The sequence below is a fragment of the Rhinolophus ferrumequinum genome, chromosome 20 (genome assembly GCF_004115265.2).
Source record: "Rhinolophus ferrumequinum isolate MPI-CBG mRhiFer1 chromosome 20, mRhiFer1_v1.p, whole genome shotgun sequence".
Classification (NCBI taxonomy): Eukaryota; Metazoa; Chordata; class Mammalia; order Chiroptera; family Rhinolophidae; genus Rhinolophus; species Rhinolophus ferrumequinum.
In genome coordinates, this window is record NC_046303.1 from 51,594,665 (window position 1) to 51,620,780 (window position 26,116).

Here is a 26,116-nt window from a genome sequence, read left to right on the forward strand (position 1 = left end):
AAAGATGTATAGTAATTCTTGAGAATCTGGGGTTCATAGAATCTGATAAAAACGCCTCTTCCGTGAAAAATGCTTATTTGAATACATACACTGTATTTTCCATGACATTTAAGGATATTCATGGACCTACTAAAGTCTCTTTTGGGTTTTAAATTTCAAAACTCTGTTTTAAAGAGAACAAGGGTAGGGCTTTGCCTGCCATCCAGAGTTAGAAAGAGGAAATTACCAAGGAAACAAAAAAGCATAGGAGAAGTAACAGTCTGAAAAAAAATCAGGGCAGTGGAAACCAATACAATAGCAAGTTCTTAAAAAATGCTGAATGATGAACAAAGTAAAATATAGGGCTCCTGAGGGAAAGATTAGAACTAAGACACGAAGGGATAAAAAGGTGTCCAGGGCTAATAGTTCTCTCTCTGACCTTCTCATAAATATACATTCCACAAGTGAGGCAATATGTACCCTTCAGCACAATTCCTCTGTTATTACTAAACCAAAAAAAAAAAAAAAAAAAAAACAACTCAAAGTACAAGCTGTACTTCTATCAACTGCATGTGAAGCAAGTAAATACATAAACTAGTGAAAGTGATCCTTTCATTCAACATCTCGCATTAAAAGGATACTACTACTTTCCAGATTTTAATTTAGATCTCATACAGAAATAGAAAAACAAGATGTACATTAAGAAAAAATTTGACGAAGTTACGAAATCAGAACATTTTCTTCCATTGAAAGTACAACTAATCTGCACAAGCAATTTTAACAAAATAACTACAATGAACTTGAAACTGCTTCCTAAGAGGCATAAACTCTCAGTTCACAGTTTATTGTACTTTTTAAAAATTCTCGGGTTTTAAATTCTTAATATTTCACGTTTTAAACAGCATTTTCTTGATACACTGAAACAGTTTCGTCACTTCTGAAATATTAACAATCAGGACTGTGAAATCGGGATGCAACTATTACAGAAAGTAAAAACAATACTTTCAATAGGATTGTATGACAGTCCCTTATGACACATCTCTCCTTCTTCTTCGGAGTCACCACTTTTCTTTAACGTTATCGTTGCATTAAACATAGAAACCAAGCTCCTCCCAACACGATGATAGAAATGACAATGAGCTGAGGCACTGCAACGCAACGATTCAGACAGTTTCACCTTTCGGAAAGCACACACCTGAGTCCACTTTAGCAACAGCAGACAGTGAGAGACTTAAATGTGGGTGGGGTTAAAAAGAAATCGCTGATAAATAAAAATATCAAGCAATGGAATCACCTGGTGCACTGACATTCGAGAATGCTGTAGAATAGGGAAACCGTTTTGACAGTCACCGGCGAACTGTTGGAAAACCCTAGAGTCCGGGGGCAGGAAAACAGACTCCGGGTAACTAGGCTAGGAGTCGTGGGGGTGGGACAGGAAGCGTGGGGCGGGACCAGAGAAACCAAAACAATTTGCACGTCTGGGCCAGCAAAACCCACGGCGGAGGCGGAGGGCACCGCGCACCCACCAGCCCCAGGACCCGCGGGCTCCTGCCCGGTCACCTTTGGGAGCCTCGGTCCTCGGGCCTCTCGCAAGCCGGGCGTCAACCCGCCCTCTCACTCTAGAAGCGCCCTCGGAGGAGAGAGAAGCAGACCCGGCGACCGGGACAAGCGCTCGGGGCTACCAGGCGGCCAGTTCCCCGTCCTACCATCCCACCTCGGTACCCAAGCAGCCACTCACCCGGATGCAGGCCGCAACTACTTCGACGGCAGTGGCGACGCGACTCTTCCCAGCACTGACGTCCACTCGGGTGGACCCGCATCAGCTGAGCTTCCAAAGCAAACCGAAGAGCAGCAGCCGGGAACCACCTCCTTCCCCAGCTCCGCCCCGTCCCAGCGGAAGTGACGCGCACGCTGTTCGCGTCCAGCCGCCCGCCCACGGGGAGCTCTTCCGCTTCCTTCGGGCTCTGCCTCCGGGTCACTCACCGCGCGTGCCCCGTCCCCGGGCATGCGCAACAGAGCGTGACTGAGGGCTCGCGCCCGCTTGTGCCCGGAGAGGCGCTACCGGAGGCGGGCCCGAGGAGTTTGTTTTGCTTTGTACTCTTGTTTGCGGGCCTCTATCTTTTGCCGCCGAGCTAAGCCTCGATCTCCACGTCCTTGAAAGCCCTGCCCATACTCTGTCCGGGCTTAGGAGCTCGGTTCTGCGTTACTAACCTCCTGGGGACTAGTGAGCACCCTCCATTCTGTCACCATCCCTGGAAATGGCCACCTGGACTAAATAGCACTAGAACGCGCTTTCAAGTATAACACATTGGAAGTTAGCCTGTAGAGTTAATACATACCGCTCCAGCAAGGTCCTGCACGTAACACTTAATATTTTTCTAATTCTTACATTTTATGCATAACCAGGTTAGCAAACTATAGATAGCCCTTAGGGCAAATATGGCCTACCACCTGTTTTTGTATATCAGTAAACTAAGAATGGTTTTTACATTTTTTCAGTGGTTAAAAAAATAAAAAAGGTTTTGGGACATGACAGTGACATGAAATTCAAATTTCAGTGTCCATAAAAAAAGTTTTATTAGAACATAGCCATGCCCATTGTTTTATATGTCAAGCAGCTTTCGTGCTGCAGAAGCTAATTTGGGTAGTTAGAACAGCTTCCTTTACTCACTTGAATTGACCTTGCAAGTAAGTTGAGGTTAGGAAATGTAGAAAAGTAATCATCACTAGACCTCAAACTCAAAATGTTACTGATTAGACAAAGAGTTAACAGGAGTGGGCAGGATGGGACAGGCCAAGAGTTAACAGCAAGTTTGTAAGCTGGCAGGAATGAGCTTAAACATTAACTGCTTGGCTCTGAATTCCCTGGCTAGCACTGCACCTGCATTCATCATAGATGGGAACAGAACAGTTCCCAATAGCAACAGCAAACCGACATCCATCATAGATGGGAAAAGGACAGTTTCCAGGAGACAATTGTAATGGCAGCCCCACTGCAAGCTGACAAGTATACTGCTTAGAAAAATATAAAACCCAAGCACCCCTTCTCATTGGGGCAGATGTCCCTATCGGGCTCTGTCCTGGCAAAACTTCCCTTTGCCAGATCTGTCTCTCTCTCTGACTTTCAGTAAATCTTTTCTCACTCTTGTAGAGTCTCGTAAATGCTTTTACATTCTGCGAATGACCAGGGGTTAATTCTACACCAAGACAATTACCAAGACTGTCACTCTCTCCCCCTAGACCTACTATGAGTATTAAGCTTTAGCCTCCTATAAGATTATTGTAGTCTTTTAGGGAGAATTGTATGAGCTACCAAACATAGTGCTAGGCTGATTTATTGTTAATATTATTATTATTATTATTATTACTATTATTATTTTAAGATGAGGAAGCCAGCTTGCTTGTCTTTTGGGGCACAAATGGCTGGATTGTGTACATCATAATGCCTGGTAAACCCCTGCAGTACATAATCCAGACATATTATTGAGCTATATACAATAGCTAAAATACGTATGCACAAATTAAACTTTAGAGGCATATAGAAGTATCTTTAGTTCTGGAGAGATGCTTCTCCCTATTATTAAAGGAAAAATTATTCTTACACTTCAATCTAGTTGTGGAGGGCGCAGCTCGGCTCCAAGTCCAATAGCCATTTTCAATCTTGATTGCAGGGGGTGCAGCCCACCATCCCATGCGGGAATTGAACCGGCAACCTTATTGTTGAGAGCTGAGGCTCTAACCAACTGAGCCATCCGGCTGCCCCGAGTTTCATTTCTTTAGAGTGCATTCTGTTTTGATCCAAGCTAGTTTTGTTTAGCCTGATAGAACTGTGACTCCCTTGCATTCTTTCCCCAGATCCTTCTGTCTTTACATATACAGTGTGTCGCCTCCTTTTAATCATTAAGTCCTTAGGACATGAGGTTCTGGTCAGCATTAGACTCACTTAAGAATAAAGCTTCCAGTCTATCAACCATAAACAGGATGTAATAACTAAATTTCAAATTAGAATAAGGTTTTAGTCAAACAAAGATAACACCTTGGCCTCATTTATGTTTCCACTCCAGACTCATGAACGCAGAAGGCCCCACAAACCACATCCCGTGGAAACCAGACCAAACAGTGCCATGACTGACATCAGGACCTGAAGCCGTGATCGACTGCTCCCTGCCTTGGCCCCAACCAATCAGTAGAGTCCCCAGCCCCAACTCCCATAGTAATCATGATTAATGATTTTTCCCTTATGTAACCGAGCCACTAGAGGCCACCAAGGAGCCAAGTTTTTGAGAGCACAGGTTCTTCTGTGTCTCTGTGCTTGGCACAAACTTTTTAAATAGACCTTTACTTTCTTTGCTGCAATTTCCTGTTCATATCTTTTTGGCTTGGATGCCCACAGGCAAGCTGACCCTTTGAGTCTAAGGTAACAAATGTCCCCTTCTGGTGGGGGATGTTGATAATGGGGGAGATTATGTATGGGGCAGAGGGTACCGGGAAATCTCTGTAGTTTCCTCTCAATTTTGCTGTGAACCAAAAACCTCTCTAAAAATTGTCTTTAAAAAGAAAATTTTTTAAAAAGATAGCCTTATCTTACTACTTCATACAGTAAGTTATTCCTTCCATTTGTCCTTACTTCTCCTAGTGCTCTGGATGCATGATATTGTAATTTATTTGTTTATATGGTTATGAGTTTTCTGTAGGCGGGGGATATAGCTACAGTTGTATTTCCTGGACCTAGCATAAATACCCAGCAAATAGTAGACTCTCTACAATTCTGTAATGTTGAATTGATTTTTAATCTTATTCAGATTACTGGTTCATAAGTTAAAGATGGAAAATAAAACCCACTCATGAGTCATTTGATGTTGGAAAAAGGTTTAAAAGAAAAGAGAGTTTCAGTTAATTTCAAACAAAATAAATTCAGTAGTGTGTAAAACAGATTATCTTTTTAATAGAAGACTAATAATACTTAACATTTGCAAAATATCATACTTGGAATGATGTTAAATATAGTAATTATTGTTTAGACTGAGTCCAAATTGTTCCAAGATTTGTGCCTGAGAAGCCGTAAGCCCAAAGACGCCGCCGGGTGGCTGAATGTGGGCCATAGGTTTATTGAGACTTACAGACCAGGAAAGTCTCCGGTGGCCATCTGGAGGGATAGCATTCGGCACACAGGCAGAGAAGCAGCAAAGTTATACAGATACAACAAATGGAGAACATTCTGTGAGAGAAACCATCTGGCAGGCCCTGAGGGCCTGCTCTCCTGCACACAATCTCCCACGAAGCTGGGGCACCTTGACTGCTGCTCAGCTTATATGACTGTGGGCCAGGTCCTTACAATGTTCAATCCTATATTCTTTTGCTGCTAAACAAAATAGACATCCACGTTGCTCCTGTATCGTGGTGTCCTCGTGCCGTTTAAAGGTTTGCTAGCTATCTGTTTTAGATCTTTCCCTTCTCTAAATCTATGTTCAACCTCTCTTGCTATTAACTATTAAGATGTGTAGCATAATACATTTTCAAAGAGCCTCTAGTCTCTTTATTGTTAGAAAACAAAACAATGCTGTAGCCAAAATAAATTTAGCCATATTGCTGTAAGATATTCCTTTAAATCATCTGAGTGAGAACTATGCCAGGAAATAAATCCAGAAGAACAGTTACTGTAGTAGGCAGAATAATTACCTCCTAAAAAAATGCCCATGCTCTAATCCCTTGAACTTATGAATATATTATGTTACATGGCAAAATGGAATTTGCAGATGTAATTAAGGGTACAGGTTTTTAAAAATGACAATTATCCTGAGTTATCCAGGTAGGCCCAACCTAATTGCATGAGCCCTTAAAAATGGAGAACTTTCTCAGGCAGAAGGGAAGTTGGAGATCCTCGTGAGTCGTAGAGGTGGCAGGGAGAAGTGCGGACAATGTGACAAGGACGGAATACAGGAGATTTAGGAGCTAAGAGATGCTTCTGGCTGACAGCCAGCAAGGAAATGGAGACCTTAGCTCTATAGCTGCAAGGACCTGAATTATGCCAACAGCCTAAATAAAACTTTAGAAGCATTTCCTCCCCAGAGCTACCAGATAAAAGCTTAGATCAACTGACATCTGGATTTTGACCTTGTGAGACCTGGAGCAAAGGAACCAGTTGACCCCACCTGGACTTCTGACCTACAGAATTGTGACATAACAAATCCGAGTTGTTTTAAGTTACTAAATGTGTGATCTTTTGTTTCAGCAGCAATAGAAAGTTAATATAATTACCTTTATATAGTTTGAAGAAATGAAGGCAAGGACTTTATCTGTTTTGATCTTTAACATCTAGGCCTGGCAGTTGATAGGTGCACAGTAAATATTAGATGAGTACTTCTTGAATGAATTAGATTCATTGATTCAACAGTTATTTACTGAGTGCCTGCTATGTGCCTGGCACCAAGCTATTTGATAAGAAAGAAAAAATGAAGAGTCTTCATGGAACTCATGGTATGAGTTTAGGTAATTATACTACTAAAGTGGAAAGAGCTCTAATAGGGATATGCACACGTTATTATAAGAACTCAGAGCAGGGATACCCAGCTCAGCCCGTGGAGTTAGGAAAGTCTTTCTTGGAAAGGGGATTTCTGAACTGAGTCTTAAAAGATGAAGTTGTTAGCAAGACAGATGGCAGTAGTGGAGATGGCTAAGGTGTGGAAGAAGGGAGATAACTTTATAGAGAGAATAGACATCATGATCAAAGGCAATGAGATAAGAAACAACACGGTTACTAAGTGCTCACCATTATGCCTGAAAGGAACTACGGTCTTTTCCATATTGCTGGTCCTGGAAACGTGATACACGAGTTGGCTGAGCGCAGAGGTCGAACTTGGACTTGATCTCTTGATCTTCGAGGTAATCAGAGTCATTGTTAGATTTTAAGGCAAAAGAGCACTGTGGTCAAATTTAAGTTCTAAGTAGATTGCTTTTGGCATCATGAGAGGTCAAGCTTTGGAGATCTGGAGCTCTCTTCTTATCTTGTTTACCTACTTAACCTATTCTTTCTTCACCTCTAAAATTGCCTTAAAGATTTTGCCCATCTAGATCTGCAGTCCAGATATCTCTGTCAAACTTGAGCCAGAGAATCCAACTGGGGCATCCCCAGAGGAACTAAATCAGTTAATATAATTTTCTGGATTAAAAAAAAACATAGTTTTATTAATAGTTTAATTCTCATGTTTTAGCATAAGAGTAACAACATAAAATTAAAATCTTAAAGACACAAATAATTATATTTTCTTTAACTTGCTTTTGAATCTAAGTTACATTTTACCTTTTACCTAATACTTTTGTAGGTTATCCCTTGCCTTGATACTCATTTGTAGGCCACCTTATCCAGTTAAAAATTTAGCAAAAATCTAAATATGCTCTAACATTGAACTTTATTGTCAATTTCTTATAGGTAAATATCAATATTTGTGATACTTAACTTCTGAGTTGAGACAGGATTGAAGCCTTATCCTTAACATTTACTGGTTGTGATACCTTGAGCAAATAACTTCTACAAGCCTCCCTTTTTTCATCAGTAAAAATTCTCAGAATCCCAATTCAATCACTTAAAGTCATTATGATCCATGGCCAGGCGGTCAGGTATGGTGATTGGATAGCATGGTCAGGCTACCTCAGACCCCTCAAAATTACCCTAAGATGTGGGGTCTTCTAAGAAAACAGCAGCTCCCAGAACCACAGAATTTGTCTTGGGACAAAAGTTTTTCCCAGAAGAAGGAGAGGAATACAGATCAGAAAAACAAAAAGCAGGGTCAACACAGTGAGCAGATAAACACTGATTGAAAGAATAAATGAATCAGTACCCATATGCTTTTAACAATCCCTGAATGCTTAGGGATTTGTAGGGACTGACTAACACTGTTTGGGAAGTATAGCATTTGTGAAAAGCATGAGCTTTGGAGTTTGGCAGACTTAGATTCCTGTTCTAGCTTTGCCACTTACTTGAACAAATTACCTAACTTTAAAGTCTCAGTTCCCACACTTGAAAAATATATTCATCTGTTTACAAGGACCTTTTCAAGGACATTTGTATCCAGTCTGGGATAGAATGTCAGTTTTTAAAAGGTAGCAATACTTGCTTGTATCATATCATAAAATCTTTAAAAGTGTGGGGTTCAGAAACATACAAAACAAAGTTATTATTTTGTCTTTCCAAACATGATGGTGGGCAAGTCTTGTAACCTCTTTGAGTTTTACTTTTCTCATTAAAAAAAAAAAAGAATGGGGGCAATAATACCAATCTTATAGGTTTTTACAGAGGTATAAATGAGATATCTGTGAAATGCCTAGTATTTAAAAACAATATTTATTGTATATTTTTTATGACCTGATCATTATGGTAGTCTTTCAATATACATTGGTCAATAAAAGAAATGTGGTCTCAACTCTGGTAGTCTCTATAATTTAACAGTATGCACACAGAGAATATGTTCAGTAAATTTAAAAAATATTATTGGCATATCAATACCAACTTAATAGGGCTGAAAAAAAGTTCATAGGGTTCCAGAGATATTATTGGAAGTTAGAGGCTAGCCTGAACCAATGTAGCAGGCTGCTAAATTCTGTTCAGCAGGAGTGACCTCTGTGAGCATCAGCTCTGTGCAAAGTGGTCCGTTAGGTGCAGTTGCAGCATTCAAAGTGTTGATGGACTTAGAGAAGAGGCAGATCTCTAAATGCCCTGTAAAATAAGGAAGAATGAAATACGTTATATAACCAAAGAACCAAGAAAGTCATATGAGAATTCAGAGGAGGGAATGATTGATTCCAAACGGGTTAGGGGTAAGGTTGCCAGTTTTAGCAAAACAAATATTGTGTGAGACATACTTGTACTAAAACATTATTTGTTGTTTATCTGAAACTCAAATTTAACTGGACATCTTGTATTATATTTGGCCACACTATTAGGAGAAGCTGCTGACAAGCCATATAACTTAATTATTTCCAAATGGAAGTATGTATAGGGTGTAAATAGGTGAGGAAAGACATTTAATATAAGACAACAGAATAAACACATGAAAGTAAGGATGGTACTAAATGTGATCAAACAATACGGTGAATGTTTAAATAAAAAGAAATTATTACAGAAAAGACACACGGCCATTAATCCCCCTCAAAATACCACCCCCCTTCCTTTGAACACACTTATCCCATCGTTCTTGCCACATTCTGAATCAGTTCTGGAAGTCCTCTTTTATGAGTGTCTTTAGTTGCGCTGTCATGGCTGCCTTAATGTCCTGAATAATTTTGACCCTGGGAAAGAGCCAGAAGTTGCTCTGTTGACAGATGTGGTGAATAAGGTGGATGAGGACATACCATAATGTTTTTATTTGACAGAAATTGCCATACCAGAAGCCATGTGTGACACGGAGCCTTGTCATCATGGAGGATGATTTACTCTTTAAAACACACCTTCTCTCAGCCATAGTTCACACCTGACTGCACCAAATATGTTGAAATTTCTCACACACTGTTACTAAGGTCCAACGTGCCACTTCCCATATTGAAGATCCCTGCCTTTCCATTGGATGGCACTCGGCAGCAGCATTCACCGTATTTTATGATCACAACAGAAAGTCTCCGTGTCACACATCGCTTCTGGTATGGCAATTTCTGTCAAATAAAAGTATACTAAAATGCTATAGAGAGAGCCAAATAGTAGGACTTCTCTAGAAGGGGGCCCTAAGTTATTATTAAAGAAGAATGGAACCTTGAAAAAAGCTGGAAGTGACTTCAGATTAAACAAATTTTTTATTAATTTAGATTAAATAAATGAACAAGCAATCAAAAACACCTTGAACACCTTGAGAAGAAAAGACCTGTCTAAAAGGAATGGGAAATTAGTTCTTTCTAGGAAAACTAGTTAATGCTTAGATATGAGTCACAGACACAAGAGTAGGAAAAGCAAGACTGTACGCAATTGAAATATTCAGAAACTATGGTGCACCTTACAAATCCCCAAAGAGCAGGAAGTGACACAATTCAAGAGAATCACAATGTGGGAGCATCTATCTCATCAATGAAGAACAAATGGAAAACTTTTCTTATTTTCTCAGTCAAATATGTACAAAATGCGGGAATCTGTCAGCATAGGGGAAGGAGGTGCTTTGCTAGCTTCTATGCCTATCTCTGTAACTCAGATAAATGGTTTTGAATTAATCAGACTGCACAAAAAAATAATCCTAAACTGAGATAAAATAGTCCCAGCAATGTGATGTGGGTTATGGGAAAAGACAGGAACATGCTATCCCAATAGTGTTCCATACCACTAATTACTCAATGGAAACTGTATAAGGATATTGGTACTACCTTCTTCCTTTTCCTCCTTTGATGCACAAAAGTAATTTTAACTTCATGATGTATTTGCTATCTAAATAGAAGAGAAATAAAGAGAAGTAAAATCTGACTCCAACCTCTTTGAAATACACTATTTCAAATATTTTTAAACTTCTTAAACAATAATTTTGAAAGTGGAGAAAGGCACATTTTATACTATTTTCTGTATTTTCAAAAACTGCTTCTCCAAGTAACAAAAGAAAAGATAAGTAGCACTGTATTGGTGTGACTATATATAGGTCATTATTTATATTTATAGATTGTTTTTAAACCTACACCCAAATTTCTTGGTTTTGCTTTATGCCCAGTAGAAAACTGAGATGTATGTATTCCATATAATGAATCTTAAATATAAAGAACACATGATACTTTGACTAGAGTGATCTAGTTAGCTTTATGATACTTATATTCATATCTTAAAATCTCCTTTTAGCATAATAATTTAAAAAATGGTATTTATTATTGCCAAGTAAACATAGTAAAGACAATCATTCCTCAAGGACCATCCAATCAGACTTTTAACTCCTTGGTATAGTTTTAATGTTTGATTAAGAAACAAAGGTTTGGGAAGATTGGGATTTTGTATAAACTCCTCTAATTGCCACTATTTCCAAAACAACCTTTTGTACAATTAGATGTAAAGCCTGGTTGCCTCCACACATCACTTTCAACCGATATGTAGTAAATCTAACAAGCTCAGCGACCAAAAGTAACCTCACAGGGTGACCTTAACATTAATTCCTAACTGGACAGGGCATGGTGGGTAGTCACATAAATACAATACTTAGGAATAAATTTACCAAGGATGTGAAAGATCTGTCCATGGAAAACTATAAAACATTGATGAGAGAAATTGAAGAAGACACAAATAAATGGAAAGGTACCCTTTGTTCATGAACTGGAAGAATTGACATTGTTTAAATGTCCATAGTACCTAAAGAAACCTACAGATTCAGACTATCTCTATCAAAATTTCAATGGTGTTTTAACAGAAATAGAAAAAAAAAACAATTCTAAAATTCATATGGAACCACAAAAGACAGAAAATAGCCAAAGCAATCTTGAACACACACACACACACACACACACACACACACGGAACCGCACAAACGTGTGTGTGATTTCAATATATACTACACAACTACAGTAATCAAAACAGCATGACACTGCCATAAAACAAAACAACGCAAAACAAAACAAACAAACAAACAAAAAAACAGACATATAGACCAATGGAACAGAATAAGGATCCCAGAAATAAATCTATGCATTTGTGTTCAATTGATCTTTGAGAAAAGTGCCAAGAACACTCATGCGGAAAGGACAAAAAAGGGGATATGTAGTATAAATGGTGTCAGCAAAACTGATTTTTCACATTCAGAAAAAATGCAATTGGTCTTTTATCTCGCTCCATATACAAAAATCAACCTATCAGTCCCACTTCTGGGTGTTTATCCAAAGGAAATTAACAAGATCTTGAAGAGATATCTCTACCCAATGTCCATTGCAGCATTATTCATAGTAGTCAAGACGTGGAAACAACTTCAGTGTCCATCAGTGGATGAATAAATAAATAAGTTGTGAGATATATATATATATATATAGATAGATAGATATAGATATAGATATAGATATAGATATAGATATGTAGATATATGTGTGTGTGTGTGTGTATATATATATATATATATATATATATATATATATATATATATGATGGAATATTATTCATCCATGAGAAAGAAAGACATCCTGACACTTGCGACAACACGGATGAACGTGGAGGACATTACTCGTATACTACATAAAATAAGCGAGACAGAGAAAGACAAATACTGCATAGTTCACTTAGAGGTGGACTCTTAAGAAAATGTCAAACTCCTAGAAAGAGAAAGAAGAAAAGTGGTTGCCAGGGGCTGGGAATGGGGGAATAGGGAGAGGTTGACAAAAGGGTACAAATTTTCAGTTACAAGGTGAATAAGTTCTGAGGATCTAGTGTATAACATGGTGACTATAGCTGATAACACTGTACTGTATAATTGAAATTTGCTAACAAACTAGAATTTAAATTTTCTCATAAAGATAATATTTATATATATATATATATATAAATATATGAGGTGGCGGATGTGTTAATTAACTAGATGGGAGGAATCCTTTCATGATTTATATTTGTGTATGAATCATCATGATGTACACTTTAAAATAGCCATGGGCACAAATTTAAATTCTCTAGTAGCCATTTTTTAACAAAGTAAAGATAAATAGCTGAAATTAATATAATTTTTATGTAACCTAGTATATCCAAAATATTATTGCTTCAACCTGCCATCAATATAAAAACACTAATAATATGTTTTGCATTTTTTTAATACTGAGTCTTCAAAATCCAACGTGTAGTTTACACTTCACAACACGTCTCACGTAGGACGCAGCCCGTTTGAAGTGCTCAGCAGGTACATGGGCTGTCCTACTGAGCAGCACAAGTCCAAGCTATCAGCCTGACAGAGTCAGGAGTTGTTGCTGCATCCTGCTTCAGGTGCGATTCGAGCAAGGGTCCCTCACCTTTCTACTTCTGATGCCTTGCTGATCTTAGTAGACACTAAGATCAGTGTCTACACTAGATTATAGGTGTTTCCTTTGAACACCGATGGTGTTTTTCTCAACAATTGGTCCCCTGGGTTTTTAAAAATTATCCAGCCATCAGGACTTTATAGATTTAGATTCAATGGCTAATTGTTCTGCAATATCATTTCTTGTTCTGTGTAGAATATTTAAACTTAAGATTGTTTGATACTGAGATCATGTTCCTGTATTTTAATTTGGGGAAAGGAAAAAGAAAAGTCGACAAAAGTCAACTAAGGTATTCTCACTGTAAATATGTATTCTCTTAAAACAGCTTTTAAAGTAAAAACTGGACATTAAAACTATGAAACATTACTGAAGTCAAGCAGGAAGTCTATATGTTTCTAAGTTACATGACTCACAGAAATCATAAATGTTTCATGGGCATGTAGAAAACCATGACTTCATGTCATTTCAAAAACAGAATCCAGAATACTTTTCTACAGCATTTTAAAAGGTATGTTTCTTCACTTTCCCTGTGGAAGGAAATTTGTTAGGTGTTCTGGCATAGAATTACTCCTGGTCCTTTGCAGAAGGTGAAAGAATTCACAAGGCTCAGAAAAGTGGGAGAGCAAGGAAAGGTTTTATTGAAGGTTGGGCAGAGACAGAATGCCCGTGACAATGTCTAAAGAAGATGGCTGCCACAGGTTTCTGTTTGAAAGAGAAATACTGGCGATAAGGAGTCTGCCATGGCAGAGTCTGATGGGGACAGCTGCTCCTAACTTTAGGTAAGCTTTCTCTTATATAGGAAAGGGGAAGTCGATCAGGCAGGTCTGAGGGCTGACATCACTTTCTGGGGTTTGGTCTGTTTGAAGATGATGTTATCTCTGGGCTCAGGACTCAGACTCGGCCACCACGGCCTGGGACTTTATGCATCACCAGTAAAAACTGCAAGGGTGTTGCAAATTGGATTCCAGTGTCTGGGTGCCCAGGAATTAAGACTGAAAAGTGATTAGTGAAATTGCTCTTCATCCTAAATAGCCTACAAAAGAGCCAAGAGTTCTTTAATCACTGCTATAATAAAGACAAAGTAATTATTTGTCTACTTGGCCAGAAGGAAACGTGAGGTTTCTTTTGAAGGATTGAGATGTACACCTCAGAACTGGAGAAATGACTGGTTTTTTTTTGAGTTCTTTGAACATTAAAAGTATGAACCAGGGCGAATTTTGACTTGAACCTTCAAAACCAATATATCCCCATGGCCAGTCTCCTTTGTGGCCCATGACTGGCATTTTCAAATTTTATCATATAAATAAGCAAAAATCTTCCATCTTGAAAAACCCTCACTTAATCCTGTATTCCACCAATGACTGCCCTTGTGCTCTGCCTACACTTTCAGTCGATGGACAAATTTCAAACCTTAGCTTGTCTTCTTGGCAATATTTGCCCCTGTTGATCCCCCCCCTTCTTGAAATCCTTTCATTCTTTGGATTCTTTAACAACTCTTCCCGTGGTTCTCTTCTGCCCCATCTTCCCCAGTTCCAAACACACGTACTTAACCACCAAATGCTTGCTATTCTTCAAATAAAATCTGGCAGCCTGTAGCTAGGAAAGAGAGGAGGTAAGATCATGGGGACTACGGATTATTTAATAAATGTGCTTCCTTTAATAAACCAGTTAAGAGAACTGTCATTTAGCATTTGAAATGTGGCTAATGCAACTGAGGAAGTGCATTGCTAAGTTTAATTTAGTTTAAATTAATTGTAATAACCACATGCCAAATGGCTGCCATACTGACCATGTAGTACAGTCTTGCTGCACAAAGTGTGATTCACAGATGAGCAGCTTATAAATTACCTGGTTGCCAGTTAGAAATGCAGAGTCTTGGGCCCCTCACCAGACCTACTGCATAGGAATCTGCATTTTAACAGATCTCCAGGGAATTCATAACCACAATAACACTTGAGAAACATTGCTCTAGAAGGTTACTTTTTAAGGCACTGCAATGACAAACACACAGCTTCCGGATATTCTGATACCCCGAAGAAGATACTTTGTGTCCTCCTTGACACATTCATCAGATACACTGTCAACCATATCTTGACTCTGGATATCAAGTACTGAGATAGTTATCATTTTAGAAAGCAGTTGAGTTTAATCGATTTATTTGAATTACATCTCATTTTTCAGCGTAGCAAGTGTCATGTGTTAGTAAAACCACCAGTTCCTTTCTTATATTTTGGGGAAAAATTATCTTCCTTTCATAAAAGAACAGAATAAAGCAGAGGGAAAAAAACCAAACCACATTATACAGTAATCTCCAAAGAGGTAACCTGCTTTTTCTATTCTGAAATCAAATTGGTACCTTAAGGCACAAGAGATGACTCATTCAAAGCATTTAGAGATCTGAATTCAAGAAGATTATAGGAAATGTTTATGCTGATCACAATGTTTCCTCATTGATTGATTGAATATCTCCATGCTCTGGGATGCTTCCAAACTGTTAAGAGACACAGTCACCTAAAAATGGGAGAAACCTCTTGGAATATGGTGAAGACATCATTGTAGTGGCCTGGGAGATGGCCTCCCTCACGTGGCAGAGCAGGTCAAGAAAGGCAGGACAGGGTGGCTGGTTGGCTCAGTTGGATCGAGCACAGTGCTCATAACACCTAGGTCACAGGTTCGATTCCCTCCTGGGCCAGTGAACTGCGCACTCCACAACTAAACTGAAAGAAACGACTTGACTTAGAGCTGATGGGTCCTGGAAAAACACACTGTTCCCCAACATCCCCCCCAAAAAAAGGCACGGCATATGTGTGCCCTCAGTTCTTTCTCCTGTAAAATGATGTATTTGGATCCAAGAGAGCATCTTTTAGATCAATTCTAGCTCTTACATTCAACCCTGGTCCCAGAAAACTTGTAAAAATGAAGTTAAAATGATTAAATAATTATCTACAAAAGAAGGATCATTCCCAGACACTAATAAAAAATCATGTACAGTCATTCAACAAACATTGAATTCATCCAACATGTATATGCCAGGCACTGTTCTGGGCACTGGGAAGTAACCATAAACAATATAGTTAAGTTCTGGTGAAACACTTATTTAGAAAGTGGTAAATAAATGGGCAACGGCTAATTCTCAAACCTGTTTACACTATCAAGTCATTGACCAAGACTTTGAAACGTCAGACAGGGTGCCCTGCTTAATCTAAAATTCCCAAAGTTAAGTGTATTGAGATACTGGAGGCAGTAGATCTCAGTAGACAAGAAGGCAGACAAAAAAACCCGTGATGAACAATGAAGCAATAAAAATATCTGGTGGAAAAATTATATGCCAAGAATTCAAACCGGGCAAGGAGATAGTCCCTGAGCAGTTGCCTGCCACTGTGGCAGTCAGAGAGGGCTCCCTCAAGGAGTGACCTCAGCACTGAGAAGCGAATGATAAGAGGCAGCTGACACGTGGCAGTGAGATAAGCACTGCAGGCAAAGAGACCCACAGATGCCAGAGGCACCACACACAAACACCAGTATGGCCTTGCAGAGCAAAGAGAAATCGAAGGGATGGAGCGTGGCGTGATGTGAACCAAAGCTAAGTGTGTTAATGGAGGGCTTTGTGGGCAGCAAAAATCCTTCTCTGCCTTCCTGAAAGTTGTTTTTTCTTGATATCTATCTCAATTTCTCTTGCTCTACTTAAAATCATGTATCGTTTTATCAGCTGTAGAGAACACATTGACAGGATGAAGTATACATTTATATATGTGAAGACTAATATCTATGGACTCAAGCACCAACTTTGGTTTCATTGTTTGAGACTGTATCAACACTAGAAAATAAATGCCAGAGAATATTTATTTTTTAAAAGAAATATGGGTTTCTTGCAACATGCTTGTGTGATGCTCTTTAGTTTACTTGGCACCTAAGATGCTCAGCAATGCTGCCCTAGGTCACCTTCTAGGGGGAGGAGAAAGGGGGACAAGTGGTATTCCTGGGCCTCCATCTCCTACGTGTGAAATGGAGGGGAGGCATGGGATGCTCTGTTTGGACTTTTCTGCCTTCAAATCTCATGTGTTCATAGAAGAAAGTTATGCTGTACCTGGAAGAAAGTGAAACAGAGTGAGACATGCACATAAACACAGAGAGAGAGAGAGAGAGAGAGAGAGAGAGAGAGAGAGAGAGAGATGAAGGGAGGGGCTGAAAATGCAGGTGTTTAGGGTGAAGGTTCCAGGTGCTGCCTCCAGTATCTATGCGTAGGTGGGCTCAGCCTCTTGACACTTTACATCAACTAGGGCATCAAATCTAGCATCAAGATCTTGGTTAATAACTCATGAGTGTAAACAGGTTTGAGAATTAGCAGTTGCAGATTTTGTTACCACTTTCCTAAGGATATTTCATAGTAGCAATTTAACAGCGTTAGACTGACAAGCGACTTGAACCCAGTTTTTCAGGAGCTGAGATTGCCCACCACTGGCCACCTTGAATGGAGTCTCCCATGGAAGGGGAGAAGTGGGCAGAATGGTGGCATCTCCAGCAGCATCTGCTTTGGACCTGCTCCTGTGGAGGACAGATTGACTTCATCTTCTGAAAACTTTTAGGCTAATCACCAATATTAATGTCTTATTCTAACAGGTGTTTGTTTGTTTGTTTGTTTGTTTGTTTGTTTTGAAGGGGGGAGGTTTGCCTGTAACTGCTGAAGGCATACTGGTCTCCTGCATCTTTATGTGTCCTAAACACTTCCTTAAAATTATGTTTTGAGTTCTTAGCACAGCTAAAGATGACAATAAAGTTAAGACAGGAAGGGAAAAGGTTGATGTAAGAAAATGAAAGACTTGAGAAAAAAGAAATGGACCCTCTGGTTGAAGTCACATCACTAGAGGGTTAAGCTTTCAAAGGAACCATGTCCACACATGACATTTAATAAAAGAAGGGAGTCTTTGGAAATTGAAAGGCAGGGATATACTATTTTGAGCTTACTGCTGAGAAAATGAAAGCCTCATATGAAGTACCTCTCTAGGCCATTCTTATCTTGAATGTGAAACATTTTGGGTAAAACATACAAGTATGATAAAAAACAACATTTGAAAAAAACTGTAAGCTTTTCACATTAATAAAAATTCCTGAAGATAAGTCAATTATAGTGAAAATGAAAGTCTTGACTTATAAGAATAATTTTGAATCTGTTTAACCACTAGCTCTAAAAATAAACATCCGTTCATGGCCCACACAGTTTATCTGGGTCCTCCATCTTGACTGTTTAAGTTCAGAAGCCTTCAGTCTAAAGCTTTAGCTATTCCCCAGTTCGTCATTTATCCCATGATCTCTCCTGACTGTTGTTATTAGTGGAGCCTGATTCCAGCAAAGTGCTCTTCTTGCCTGCCCTGGTGTAAACCACCAGCAAATGACCAGAGAGCCTGGAGTCCTCTTCCAGAAGCAAATCTTAAGAGGGAAAGACCAAGTAAGTAGTTTGGGTAGTAATTTGTTTCTGCATAGAAAACAGATGTAGAAATTTCAGTACTTGGTTTTAATGAGCCAAGAAATACCGAGAAATTACATGCTGTTGAAGAATAATGTTGGGTGGTAGTGGTCATAATGGTAAGGGCCTGAGGGAAAAGAAAAGTGATGATTCACCTCCTCCCTTTCCTATGAATTTATCACTGTGCATTTAAATATTTGTAGGACGATTCTGAGAAGTAACTAAAGAAGAATGGGATCTTGTGTTTATCAAAGATCTTGTGTTTATCAAAGATCTTGTATATGTTATAAAGGGGGAAGTGGCGTTGACAGTTTGATGACCTAGTTTATGTCAGGGACTCTGTTAGGTTCTTTATAGACACAATCTAACTTATTTCTCACAACAGTCTTGCAAAATAGATCTTCTTATTTCCATATTTACAGTTGGAGAGACAACTTCATAGTTACGTATTCATCTCATGATTAGCCAGCTAGTAAGTGTCACTGCAACCTGTCTATTTCCAAATGTCACATAGTATTAGAGATATGTCCATTCAAATTGTGGATTTGATCAATAATTTAGGTTCCCAAGGCTTTAAAATAATTTTAAACTTAAATCATGTCTGCTCAGACTTGAGGACTGCCAAACTTTTAAAACTATATTAGTATCATTATTTGTTGTTCATAAGTCATATAAAACTATTCTATTTTACACAGAAAGCATATAAGCCTTATACATTTTACATATGTACTTTGTTAAAATGCATATTTCAGTACATAAAATTTAGGTTTTTATACAAGTTGTAATTATGTTTTTAAGTCATAATAAAATCTTACTTGAGGGTATTAAACATGCCAGGTCCAATATAATTTTTCACAAAAAAACTTTAGTTATTCTAAGAGGATTCTGTAGTAGCAGAAAGAAAATTCTAAAATATTTAGATGTTAGCTGGGGAGTAACTTCTCCCTCAGATACAAATGCTCAAACTGTGCTTCTGGCCAGGTGGGCAGAAAATACATGAGGAAAATGGACATAGATCCTTTCAGAGAAGAAAGTCTGACCTGTTGTCTACTCAGACAACTCTCTAATCAAAGGTCTGAAAAAGTTTTCTTTTTTTTAATTTTCAGATATTTATTAAACACTTATTGATGCAACAACAATTTTATGGACCATAACTGTGTATCTGCCCCTATGTAGAGTGAAGAAAAAGAGGTAAATAATGTCCTTTCGTCTGGTTGTGTCACCTTAAGAATCATAACTTTCCTATGGCTTTTCTTTTTCAGTTATAAAGCTCTCTCAAACACACAAGCTCATTTAATTTTCCAGTAACCCATTAAAGTAGGCAGTGTGAGCTTTCCCATTTCCCAGCTAGAGCTCCAGCACACCCCCACAGAGACCAAATGGTAGAGTTGGCACTTACTTGCAGGACAGTAGGTTGCCAGTGCTCTTTCTGCTATACAATCACTGCCCCCTATGCATCCATACCTGAAAAACTTCAGTAAAAACTAAATAGAACCTACCCTCAAACCCAAACTCTTCAGCAAAATGTAGCACATTTTGAGTCTAGGAAAAGATTCAAGGTTAGGAAGAAGAAAAGAACGTAGGCAATATTATATGTATGCGTATATTATATACTTCTCCTTGTTTAAAAACTGTTCACAGAAAATATTTTAAAATGTTGTGTTATACATCTTCTTACAATAATTACACATGATTTCTGCAGTCTTCTCTAAATTCTCTCAAATTGGATTTCCTGAAAATGGGAGGGACAACTTTTATAGGTCTGACATGCAGGTGCAGTCTGTGGATGTATACTGACTCTGCCTTTATTTAAAATTTTGTTCATGGTGAATTTTTTTCATTAATTCTGATTTTAAAAATATTGCCTTAAAATATTATTTATTTTGATTACTGAGTTTTGGGGTCTTCCTTAAATTTCATGCTAGAGGCTAATATGTCTCACGCGAATCCCAGAGTTGTTACTTGAACTTGGACATATTTGCTAATAGAATGCCTGAGTGTGCAGTTACAAATTTTATATTCAAACTCATTTTTGTGGTTTTGTTTACTCAACTCTGTCTCTTCAATATATCTGAATAATCAAGTGGAGTCTCTGACAATATTTATTGGGTATACAATTTTAGGTTTGTAAATAATTGGCGAGGATTGCAAAACTCAATGCTGTTAATGTGCAGTTGCTGTAAATTTCAATATATTCATTATAATTTTGTAAAACGTTTGATTTAAGGATTTATGGTCTTCTAAGCATTTTGTGGTGAAACATGGAGCTGATCAATAAAACCACTCTGCCAAACGCCTCAAACACAGACGTCGGTCACTGCAACGCACACTGCCGGATGGTTCTGATAACACTCTATGGCATGGTTTTGCTTGGAGGCATTACTGGAACAGCATGGATGTCGTGTTTGATGTTCAAAAGGAATAATCAGTCAATGATTGCTACAATTGTTCTCAATATCATGGTGCTACACACAATCCTTCTGTTCAGTCTTCCGTTTCGCCTTAGCTATTATGTCTTAAACGTCTGGGAGTTTGGACCCTTTAGCTGCCGATTGGTTAGCAGCATAATATACTTTCATATGTACTTCACCTTTGTTTTCTATGTGGCCATTGTCATACTCCGATTGCTCCTCTATTTTAAGAAACTCCAAATGCAAAAGCTACAAAAATGCCACGTGGTAGTTTTTAGCATTATTATTTGGACAGTGGGTGGCCTCATTTTTTTGCCTTTTTTTTTTTTGCAATATGGCATAGATCCAAGTTATTTAGAACAAGCCCAATGCTTTGAGTTCCACAAAGATCTTAACCAAGGAAAATTCATTATCTTGAACTATTCTATTATTGTCATTATGATCACAACGGTCATGACTCTCTTTCTGATACAGATGGGTGTCATTGTTCAACTGATAAAGGCTCTTTGGCCTGACATGTGGGCCCATCAAGAATATAGGGCTCAAATCAAGAGCTTCTTCTTCCTCCTAGTAATAGTTGTCTGTTTCATACCCCACCATGCATTCCGGGTCCACTTTATTCAAAATTATTCAGAGATAGAAAATTCTGAGTTAGTTCTTTATAATGAAATTTTTGTTGCTTTAACTACTGTCTGTTGTCTGGATATGCTGTGTTTTATAGGTGGAGTTATCCATTAAATACTCCTATGTCACTTGCTTTATAATTTTTCCACTATTATGACAAAATAGTGCCAATTGAATGGGTTCTACAATGATTTCAAGACTTATCAAATTCTCTGCTCTTAATTATCACCAAAATTATTTATCCATGAAAAATGTACCGTGTTTCCCCAAAAATAAGACCTAGCCGGACAATCAGCTCTAATGCATCTTTTGGAGCAAAAATTAATATAATACCCGGTCTTATTTTACTATAATATAAGACCCAGTCTATAATATAATATAATATAATATAATATAATATAATATAATATAATATAGTATAATATAATGTAATACCAGTCTTATATTCATTTTTGCTCCAAAAGACTCATTAGAGCTGATTGTCTGGCTGGCTAGGTCCTATTTTCGGGGAACAGGGTAGGAGGTTGGATTCCAAGCCTGCTATGTGCCGTCAGACACAGAACTCAGGCAGAGTTAATGAATCACACAGAACAGACCATGTGAGTCCTGTAGAGCAAAGAGATGCCATTGCAACAGCCATTCTTGTAATTAAAACTATTATAATCTAACCACAGGCTGTACCTTACAAAAGTTAAAGATAAACTTGCCCCTATTCTTCTTGCATCTTACAGAAGTTAAAGATAAACTTACTACTGTTCTTTCTTCTTCCTTTCCCCCATACCAAGAACATTTCCATAGAAACCAGAAAACACATAAAGCCTAGCCCGGGGGATGGAGGGGGTCTCTCTTCCACTAGCGATTGGAGACTGTGACTCTGTCCTTGGGTGGCCCTTTCTCACTGACTCTCTGCTAAATAAACTTACTTTCACTTTAATCTCTGTATCAGTTCATGTTTGAATTTTTTCCTATGTGAAGCCAAGAACCTCCTTGGCCCAGGGCTTAAGTCCCTTTTGCCCCAACAGCATCAGTTCAATTTCCTTAGTTCTATTTAAGTTGACCCCAAATATCACTTCCAGACTTAACCTCTATCTCTCTTTTCATGCAATAATTACTTCTGCTAATCACAGCTACTAGCTTTCCTTCTACCCCATCCAGGTTGTTCTTTTTGTATTTACTCTCACTGAGCTTTAATCTTAGAATGTTCTTTCCCTCCATCTCCAAACAATCTATTCTTTGAAGTCCAGAGAACCTCAAGATGGGGGATCTATAGAAGCCTTAACTTATTCAACTCATGCTTAACTTGAGATAGCTGCCTCTTGAAAATGACGATTATCTAGAAAAATCTAGAGCTGCTGGCTGTGGGATTTGAAGGAAAGGAGTAGTTCAGATAGTCAAGAGACTTAGAGGAAATTCTTTAGGATTGAAGGGGCATTGATGTGGTTTGATTCTTACTAACACATTGTAGGTACTCAGAAAGCTGAGACTGCCTCCTAGATCTACCTGCCCAGACATGGATCCATTAGCAAGAAAAGACATTTTAAAAGGTGAAAGACATCTGGATGTAGTCTAATCATGCTGGAAGATTTATTAGAGCTCAAAACTTTGAGACTGTGGACTGTTCTTAAGATTGTTCAAGGCACCATGCAGTGTTACATTACTAAAATCGACACTGTATCAGTTAAACTCAATAAAAACAACAAAGGAAACCAACGTGGATGCCACTTATCTGATATAGAAATTGACATGCTCTTATGCTTTGCTTCTAATAATGCTACGTTCGAGACTAAATTCAATGAATCAAATAATGATGCCGTTACTGGTTAGCAAGGCAGCATAGTTTACATACAGTTTTGGAGACATCTGGAGATCTTGGATTCAAAACTGTTTCATAACTATGGAATCTTGGGTGAGCTACTTATATTCTTTGAGCCTGTTTCCTATGTTACAGGGTTTTGGTAAAGCTGAAAGGAGATAACAATATGTGTTAAGTAGTGGCATAGTGGCTGGCATATGGTATTCAGAATAAGATCCCAGTTGGCCCTTGAACAATACAGGTTTGAACTGTGAGGTTCCAATTATAGGTAGATGTTTTTCAATAAATATGTACAGTACTGTGTTTTCTCTTTTGTATGATTTTCTTAACAACATTTTCTTTTATCTAGGTTATTTTATTGTAAGAATACAGTATATAATACAGATAACATACAAAATATGTGTTATCAACTGTTTATGTCATTGGTAAGGCTTTTGGTCAAAAGTAAGTTATTAGAAGTTAAGTTTGTGGGAAGTCAAAAGTGATATGTGGATTTTGGACTATATGGGGAATCAGCACTCCTAACCTCCATGTTGTTCAGGGTCAACTGTACTACTTTTCCTAATTCAGATACAGTTTTCTGCAAGAAAATTTTAATATAGGTCCAAATGTTGATCCATATACAAGGTGTGATAAAAAAAAATACGGTGAATGTTTAAATAAAAAAATATTTATACAGTAAAAGACAAATTGCCATTAATCCCCATCAAAATACTACTCCCTCTCACTTTTAACACACTTATCTCATCATTTTTGCCACTTTCTGAAGCAGTCCTGGAAGTCTTCTTTTGTGAGGGTCTTTAATTATGCTGTTGTAGCTGCCTCGATGTCCTGAATCATTTTGACTTTGGGGAAGAGCCAGAAGTTGCATGGTGCCAGATCCGGTGAATAAGGTGGATGAGGATACACCGTAATGTTTTTATTGGACAGAAATTGCCGCACCAGAAGTGATGTGTGACATGGAACCTTTCTGTTGTGATCACATAATACGGTGAATGCTGCTGCCGAGTGCCATCCAATGGAAAGGCAGGGATCTTCAATACGGGAAGCTGTGCATCGAACCTTAGTAATAGTGTGTGACAAGTTTCAACTTGTTTGGTACAGTCAGTCATGTGTGAGCTACGGTTAGGAAAAGGTGTGTTTTAAAATGTGCAGTAAATCATCCTCCATCATGACAATGCTCCATGTCACACATCGCTTCTGGTATATGGCAATTTCTTCTGTCAAATAAAAATATTAGGTGTGTCCTCATCCACCTTGTTCACTGGATCTGGCACTATGCGACTTCTGCCTTTTCCCCAAAGTCAAAATGATTCAGGACATGGAGGCAACCATGACAGCACAACTGACACTCATGAAACTGGACTTCCAGAACTGCTTCAAGAAGTGGCAAGAATAATGGAAGAAGTGTGTTCAAAGTGAGGGGGAGTATTTTGAGGGTGATTAATGGCAATATGTCTTTTACTGTAATAATTTTTTAAAATTTAAAAGTTCACTGTATTGTTTGATCACAACTTGTAGAAATATATTTTAGAGGATTAGATGCAATTGGTCACTGTTGATCTCATGCTTCATGTTTCTATTAAATCAATAAATAGATGCGTATTCCTATTTTTGCCTATAAGAACTGTCATTATGATTATTATTAATTATACTTCAAAATACAATAGTAGAACCATTATATAATCTCACTGTCACAGAAAGAGATAAGTAGCAGTATACTTAAATTACATGTAATCACTTTTTTAGGGGATGAAGGGACACAGAGTTTGCTACCCCAAAATATTGCTCATTGAGACATTGGTTATTTTAGGCTGGTTAACTTCAGAAAACAACAGATATGACAGAAGCTCTGAAAACCAAGTAGAAATTACCCTTTTTAAGGATACTTACATTTATAAAGGAAATCTCCATTTGTGTCTCCCTCACTGTACCAGGCCTGCCTTCACTATCAAGGGAGAAGGTACAGACTTAAGTCTGCATAACAATGTTACCCCTGTTTACTGTGCTTTTCTTGGTAACCTCCCATAACTAACTGACTCTCCACCCCCAAGATCTTTTTTTGTTTTTACCTGAAAGTGATATTTAAGGTGATGGCTTCTGCCATTTTGACAAGTTACTCCATTTTCCTGGGTCTCTCCCATGTGTAGAGGAGGTATACATGTTATTAAACTTTAATTTGTTTTTCATCTGCTAATCTGTCTCATGTTAATTTGATTATTAGTCCAGCCAGAAAAACACAGAAAGGTGGGAAGAAGATCATTTTTCCACCCTGACAGTTTGGGTAGGTCAGCTAGGAGAACTCACTGGCTGGGACGCTGCTTGCTCCCTAGCAACTGCTGCAGTGGAGAAATCTGACATCTAACAAAAAGCTGGCAAGAGGTAAGCATTCTTACCCTGTCAGCCTCCCTGATCTCTGTCCGCGGATTTCAGCGGAAGTTAGAAGCAGTGTCCTAAATTTCGATTGGCAGGAGAAAATATTTGTGACTCAGAGTTTTTTGATTCTTTCCTCCCAGAGATGGTTGCTGTTTTTCTTTGTCTGTGTCATTTGTCTTTGTCTTGTCTTATGTTTTGAGAACTTGGTTTTGACCTTCTCTTTGGTCTCTGCCATCAGAAAGGTGCACGTATTGTCATACACTTGGCAGCCAATCAAATAAACCGGGGGATTCCAGGCTGATATATCCCTTGGACAGATGCACAGGAATACTTGGAGAGTGCACCTGGGAAGCTGTAGCTAGTTGACCGGCATCCTTTTACCATTTGGTCTCAGGGGAATTTGTCATCAGGGGTCCCAATCCACAAAGGACATTTGTTGTCTCAGCCTCATTGCGTTACTGCCTGTAGAAACAACATAGTCTTTTAATGTCTTAGACTACTTTGGGA

The 26,116-nt window shown here is 38.4% G+C and overlaps 2 protein-coding genes across 10 annotated transcripts in view; one reads left to right on the plus strand and one right to left on the minus strand.

The window, feature by feature from the left end:
• Positions 1–1,858, minus strand: part of PNPLA8 (patatin like phospholipase domain containing 8) — a 47,964-nt gene extending 46,106 nt beyond the window's left edge. Inside the window, exon 1 of one of the 2 annotated variants that reach the window (XM_033088443.1) lies at positions 1,718–1,858. The gene's annotated coding sequence lies outside the window, so the exon portion shown is untranslated. The remainder of the gene's footprint in view (positions 1–1,717) is intronic. The other variant, XM_033088444.1, reaches the window with a different exon arrangement.
• Positions 1,859–3,933: 2,075 nt separating this feature from the next.
• The window catches only part of NME8 (NME/NM23 family member 8), a 72,116-nt gene continuing 49,933 nt past the window's right edge, over positions 3,934–26,116 (plus strand). The window contains exons 1-4 of one of the 8 annotated variants that reach the window (XR_004421111.1): positions 16,412–16,508; positions 19,492–19,576; positions 20,613–20,940; positions 25,458–25,615. The gene's annotated coding sequence lies outside the window, so the exon portion shown is untranslated. Of the gene's footprint in view, positions 4,397–16,411; positions 16,509–17,489; positions 18,368–19,491; positions 19,577–20,612; positions 21,739–24,835; positions 25,197–25,457; positions 25,616–26,116 lie in introns of those variants that run through there. The other 7 variants (XR_004421109.1, XR_004421110.1, XM_033087948.1 and 4 more) reach the window with 7 other exon arrangements.